Here is a 7,481-nt window from a genome sequence, read left to right on the forward strand (position 1 = left end):
TATTGTATTAAGACTTTTGTTTAGAAGCTCAAATATCCTTGGACTCGTCTGATTAATCAACGTGTATAAGTAGCTAGGTGGAGGAAGACATGGTCTAAGCTTGATCACCGTGTGTAACCTACTTGTTCTTCACTTAAAGATTGTATATATTTGACCATCATGTTCTTTAACTACATAATATAAAAAGGCATATTAAAATGTGTAAGCCATGCATACTTTATTCTCTTTAATTAAAATGATAGTTACACACCCATATGACTATCACTACAAGAAATGTTACATATAGTGACATACAAAAAATGTCACTATAAGTATAATATCTGTAGGTATATATCTATTTGACATATAGTTACATATAATTTTAGTGTTAATTTTGAATAAGATTTAATAACATATTTGTGTATCACTATAGCCTACATCTACACTTTTTAACAATATACCAACATATATTATATTTATTGTGTAGGTAAAAGTAGTTTTTAATGACACATATTGTGTCACTATATAACAATTTTCTTGTAGTGTATACCCGTCATTAAATACAGTAACTCTTCATAAATTCGAGAGGATTAATGATACATGCACACTCACTCAAGAATAAAGGAAGAGTGAACAGCTAACTAACTACTTTAAACTACATGGATTAATCAACAAGTCATTAATTCAAATTGTATTGGATTCAGTCTCTTTAAATAAGGATTTGATCAATTCGAAAATCTTATAAATAAAAAAATATAATTAAAAAGAGAGATCTTATAAAGATGATTAATGAAGATTAATCATTAGTAAAGCAAGTGAATATATAATTCGTATTAATAACATAATTATAAAAATTAAAAATGTATACAATCAAACCAAATTGTTATCATCAAATTTGTGGATCAACTTATACATGATTGTTTCACTTAAAAGTGATTTCAAGTTCAATTTTTTGATATATAGCTATATCAAGAAGGAGAATTTCTCATTCATAATAGTTATATGTAACTTGAATAAGGTTATCTATGATAAATGATATATGTAATGAGGTTCTCGGTTCTCGTAAAATACTTTTTTCATGACACTCTAAATCATTTATTATGTGTTCAACCAATAATATATATATTGTTTCGTGATGTTTTTATGAAAGGTTTTAAACTAAATAGTATTTTGCTTTACTTTTCTATGTTAAAAGAAAAAGGTGTAACAATATTGCTAAAGAATAGTGCAAAGTAGTGTACGATTTGATTTTATGTTAAAAAAAAAGGTGCTATTGTTAAAGAGATATTGCTAAAAAAAATATTTTTCAACTACAATAATTTAAATAAAGATAAAAGTAAAATATATTTTAATAAATACCATAATATTTATATAGATTTAGTTATTAGATTCTGCATTATATCAATAAATTAGACATATATAAAAAAAGAAAATCATTAAGCCGAACTAAATCAAATCACACAAAAAAATGATTTGGCTAACTTCGAATGTGATGTTACATATAAACCGAATCAAATCTCATGTTAATTTTACATATAGTTAGAAGGGTGAATTTTCTTATAAAAAAAAATCTCAAATGTTGGGCAGCACTAAACAATTTTCGTATCAAACATTTAGCGTTGTCTGCGCATATTTTGTCCATTTTGTCTGGTTTCGCACCAGGTTTATAATATGTTACAAGTTTGGATCAACTCATATTACTTTTCATTATTCTACTTTGTTCAAATAATTGGACAAAGTGCTAAAGATTGTAATACTTCTGAAATTCTGATATTTATGAAACAAAAGCAGACGTTGTTACAACTTCTTTGTCAACATGTAATTGGACTTTGCACCCCAATCAATCATGTTGTTATATCAGTAATCAAAAATCATAGATGGAGATTACTTGTGCATTCATATAAAGATTAACCTATTGGTTAGGGGAAAAAAATATTTTATAATATCATTGAGTACGTAACATCTGTGTCTAGAACTATATCAAGATCTAATTGTGTAATTGACAAGATAACAGACGTGTCTTTTAATATCTTTCCGTCAAGGTTACCTTAATTTAGGTTATATATATCTTGCAACGACTTCGTTGACGTTAATGGTGAAGTAGTTGGCGTGCATTTGTCACGAAGAAGCAAAGAAGAACCCTAACTCTAAATCAGTAACAAGTCGTGCTTGTTATGCTACTTGTCAAACACTTCAAATTTAAAATATAGAATAAAAACTAGGGCTCAAAAACAGGTTGGTCATTCATTCACACTTCAGTGTATGATAATTTTTGTTTCCACAAAGGATACAATTTGAAGGATTGAAATCTCGATCTTGGCCCTTTTGTATCTGTGTCCCCATTCTTATCACTACAAGAAAATGGTAAATAAGCTGCGGAAAATAAGCGTCGGTTAATAGCTGACGTTAATAGTGTCAGAAAAGTCGACGCTATTTTAAGATGTAGCGTCGGCTTTTTCGACACTAGATTTAAATTGTTTAGTGTCGGAAAAGCCAACGTTATTCTTTAAATATAGCGTCGACTTTTCTGATACTAAACTTAATTTAAATTTAGTGTCGAAAAAGCCGACGCTACATCTTAAAATAGTGTGGGCTTTTTCAAAAGTATACGTGCTTTGAGAGAGATAAAGATAATTTTTCAATGTTATATACGTATAATGTGTTTTGGTACACTTGGTTATCAAGTTCACTTAAGACCTCAAGGTTCACGGATCGAGTCCCGGGAATGTTAAAAATACAAACGAATAAATGATAAGCTGGAAAAAAAAAAGATAAAGAAAAAAATAAAATAAATTTTGTGTCAAGATAGTGTCGGTTTAACCGACAATAAAAAATTAAAATAAATAAATTTGTTAGTAACGACTTAGCCGACACAAAAAAAATTGTGTTGACTTATTTAGCATCAGCCAAAAATTGATGAATAACCGACAATAATACGTTGGTTTTTATGATTTAGGGTCGGCTTTTGGCCGACTCTAAATCCGAACATTCTTGTAGTGTATATAATTGAGAAATGGCATATCGATCAATAAATGGTCTTTCTTTTAAATAGGATACTTAAAAATTTATATCAAATCTTATAATTTCAATAATTTTGTGTATAATATAAATTTAACCAATTTAACTATTGAATTATGTGATATTATATATAAGATCATGTATGATGAAATCATGCCTAGGGACCAAATATAAAAAGAATCAAGAGGGGTGAGTTAAGCTTGGAGGAAAAAGGTCAAAGTTCTTATTGAGTTTTGTGTTACTTTTAGTAATTACTCTCTCTTATTTGTATATATTTTTCCTTATAAAATATTTTTTTAATTTTGACTTCGTATTTTTAGGTCAGATAGTATAGGAATTTATTTTCATGTAATTTTTTTTAAGGGTATATTTAATATTTTAGGAGGGTGCAACTAATAATTAGATATGTGTTTATTAGACTTGTTTGGTCCATGAACGAGTGAGTGGGGAGCTTGTGAAGCTCAAAGTGGACATCCACTACGTGGTCCACTTGCTCTCATGGTTCATACAAATTCCAACAAGCCACATGTTTCGCACATTAGTCACACTTTTAGCATCTTATCATGTGACATGCTTTTAGCTCTTCTAAATCTAGGATATTGACATCTAGTCACACCTTTTACAGCTTTTCATATGAAATATTTTCATTAACCCTTTTAGATCTAAGATAGTGACATTTATGGGAGAAAAATTCAAATTTGAAAATGTAACATGAGTTAGTTAGCTTGAATACAAGTCAACCTAACCTTAGTTACATGTAATCATAGTTAGCTTAACTTGCACTACAAGCTACCAAACTCTATATGTATACATATCTCTTACATGTAATTCATCACTTTTGATGTGAATGAGAATTAGACTTCAAATATTCTCTCCTCAAAAGCTTTAGTTTTTTCCTAGGAGAACCCTTAAAAACTTTATCAAGAAATTCTTCCTTATGACAAATTCATCCTTCTTGCTTATCCTTCTCTCAAAGGTGGCACATCATCTTCTCAATCTCTCCATCAGCTTTTTTTATTTATTTTAAGTTTGAAGCCATGGACGAAGATCAGAGGAGAAATGGAGCTAGTTGAGAGGAATTGGACCATCTTTTCCACTGGAGTCATCATTTATGTTGTCATGAGCATTGGTTTCATCCATGAAGGTTTATTCTTGAATTTTTGTGTTGTTCATATATTATATACATTTTTAAAATATAGAATAAAAGCTAGGGCTCAAAAATAGGTTGGTTTTTCATTCACACTTGGGTGTATAATAATTTTTGTTTCCACAAAGGATACAATTCGAAGGATTGAAATCTCTTTTCCCTTTTGTATATATGTCCCCATTCTTTTATAATTGAGAAATGGCATATCGATGAATAAATGGTCTTTCATTTAAATAGGATATTTAAAAACTTACACCAAATCTTATAATTTCAATAATTTTGTGTATAATATAAATTTAATCAATTTAACCATTGAATTATGTGATATTATACACAAGATCATGTATGATGATATCATACCTAGGAAAAAAATATAAAAAGAACCAAGAGAAGTGAGCTAAGCTGGAAGGAAAAAGGCCAAAGTTCTTATTGAGTTTGTATTGCTTTTAGTAGTTAATTTCTCTTATTTATATACATTTTTCCTCATAATATATTTCTTAATTTTGACCTCATATTTTTAGGTCAAATAGTGTAAGACTTTATTTTCTTGTAATTTTCTTTTTAAGGTTATATTAGTATTTTAGGAGGGTGTAACTAGTAATTAAATATGTGTTTATTAGACTTGTTTGGTCCATAAGAGAGTGGGGAGCTTGTGAAGCTCAAAGTGGATGTCCACTAGGTGGTCCACTTGCTCTCATGATTTATACAAATTCCAATAAGTCATATGTTCTATGCACTAGTCACACTTTTAGCACCTTATCATGTGACATGCTCTCATTGGCTCTTCTAAGTATAGGATACTGACATCTAGTCACACCTTTTACACATTTTCATGTGAAATATTCTCATTGACTCTTTTAGATCTAGGATAGTGCCATTTACAGGAGGAAAATTCAAATTTGAAAATATAACAACAGTTAGCTTGAGTACAAGTTAACCTAACCTTAGTTACATGTAACTATGATTAGCTTAACTTGCATCACAAGCTACCAAACTCTATATGTATACATATCTCCTACATGTAATTCATTACTTTTGATGTGAATGAGAATTAGACTTCAAATACTCTTTCCTCAAAAGCTTAATTAGTTTTCTACTTGGAGAACCTTTTCCTTAAAAACTTTATCAAAAAATTCTTCCTTGTGACAAATTCATCCTTCTTGCTCATCCTTCTCTTGAAGGTGGCACATCATCTTCTCAACCTCTCCATCACCTTTTTCTTTCTCTTAAGTTTGAAGCCATGGACGAAGATTAGAGAAGAAATGAAGCTAGTTGAGAGGAAATGGATTCCATCTTTTCCACTAGAGTCATCATCTATGTTGTCATGAGCCTTGGTTTCATTTGTAAAGGTTTATTCTTGAATTTTTGTGTTTTTCATATATTATTACATGTCTTGTGAAGTATATGTTGTATAAATTTAGTTTTTGTATGCTATTTCATATATATATATATATATATATATATATATATATTGAAAATTTTGGTTAAATTTTTCTTTAAATATAGTATTCTGTGAACCAAATATTGTTGTATGACCTTAGGATTCTTATTCCTTATATTTTTCTCTATATTTTGATGTATGTTGTGGTTTTGAAAACATAAAACAAAATTTGTGCGGTAGATCTAGGTTTTTCTTTTGAAATATAAGCAAAACATACTGTCTTAGAGCCATGTTTAGTCCTTATTTGTTATGACTTATTGTTAATACTTATCTTGCCTCCTAAATTATCCTTTAAAACATATAAATAATTATTTAAAATGCTAATAAAAATATTTATTTAATATATACAAAATAATTATTTAAAACGTACAAAATAATATTCCTCTATAATAATTAATATAATTGACAAAATTTAAAATGAGAAAATAAACCTTGTAAATATTAGTGACAATCTTTTTGTGGTAAACAAATTTTGGTCACTACTAATAAAAATTATAGTGACAATTTATCATTTTGACACTAATATAAATCATATTAGTGATAAAATTAAATTTTGTCACAAATAATATATTATTAGTGACAAATTTTACTTTCATCACTATTTTCTAGTCACTAAAAATCATAATTCTTGTAGTGCTCATCTTGACTCCTAAATTATCCTTTAAAACAAATATATAATTATTTAAAATGCTAATAAAAATACTTATTTAATACGTACAAAATAATTATTTAAAGTGTAAAAAATAATATTCCTCTATAATAATTAAAATAATTTTGACCAAATTTAAAATGAGAAAATAAACCTTGTAAATATTAGTGACAATCTTTTTGTGGTAAACAAATTTTGGTCACTACTAATAAAAATTATAGTGACAATTTATCATTTTGAGTTTCGACACTAATATAAATCATATTAGTGATTAAATTAAATTTTGTTACAAATAATATATTATTAGAGACAAATTTTACGTTCATCACTATTTTCTAGTCATTAAAAATCATAATTCTTGTAGTGCTCATCTTGCCTCCTAAATTATCCTTTAAAACATATAAATAATGATTTAAAATGCTAATAAAAATAATTATTTAATACGTATAAAATAATTATTTAAAACATACAAAATAATATTCTTCTATAATAATTAAAATAATTTTGACCAAATTTAAAATGAGAAAATAAATCTTGTAAATATTAGTGATAATATTTTTGTGGTAAACAAATTTTGATAATAAAAATTATAGTCACAATTTATCATTTTGACACTAATATAAATCATATTAGTGATAAATTAAATTTTGTCACAAATAATATATTATTATAGTGACAAATTTTACTTTCATCACTATTTTCTAGTCAATAAAAATCATAATTCTTGTACTGATATAAAGTTTGAGTTTAAATAGTGTTGTAGGTCCTACAAGGCTTCAAGAGGACCCCAAGAAAATAAAAATCATCAAGGATAGGTCCATCTCGCACATAATGGAGAGGATAAATAGGTTAGGCCCTTTGGATCATCAAGAAAATAATTTTAGTGCTTGCAATTTTATTTTTTTTGTCGGTGTTAAAGAAGAACAATAAGACTATGATTTGAGGAAAAATCCTCTTGTAGAGGGACGAGATGAAAAAATCATGTCTAAAGGCCAAATAGAAAAAGAACCAAGAGAAGTGAGTTAGCTTGGAGGAAAAAGATCAAAGCTCTTATTAAGTTTTGGATCACTTTTAGTTGTCTACTTTCTCTTATTTGTATATATTTTTCCTTGTAAATATTTTTTAAATTTTGAATTTTTACCTTTTGATCAAATAGTGTATGATATTTTCTTGTAATTTTCTTTTTAGAGGTGTATTTAGCATTTTAGAGGGGTGCAACTAGTAATTAGATATGTACTTATTGGGGA

Source organism: Cajanus cajan, chromosome 9 (assembly GCF_000230855.2).
Source record: "Cajanus cajan strain Asha chromosome 9, NIPB_CcT2T_4, whole genome shotgun sequence".
In the NCBI taxonomy this organism is placed as follows: Eukaryota; Viridiplantae; Streptophyta; class Magnoliopsida; order Fabales; family Fabaceae; genus Cajanus; species Cajanus cajan.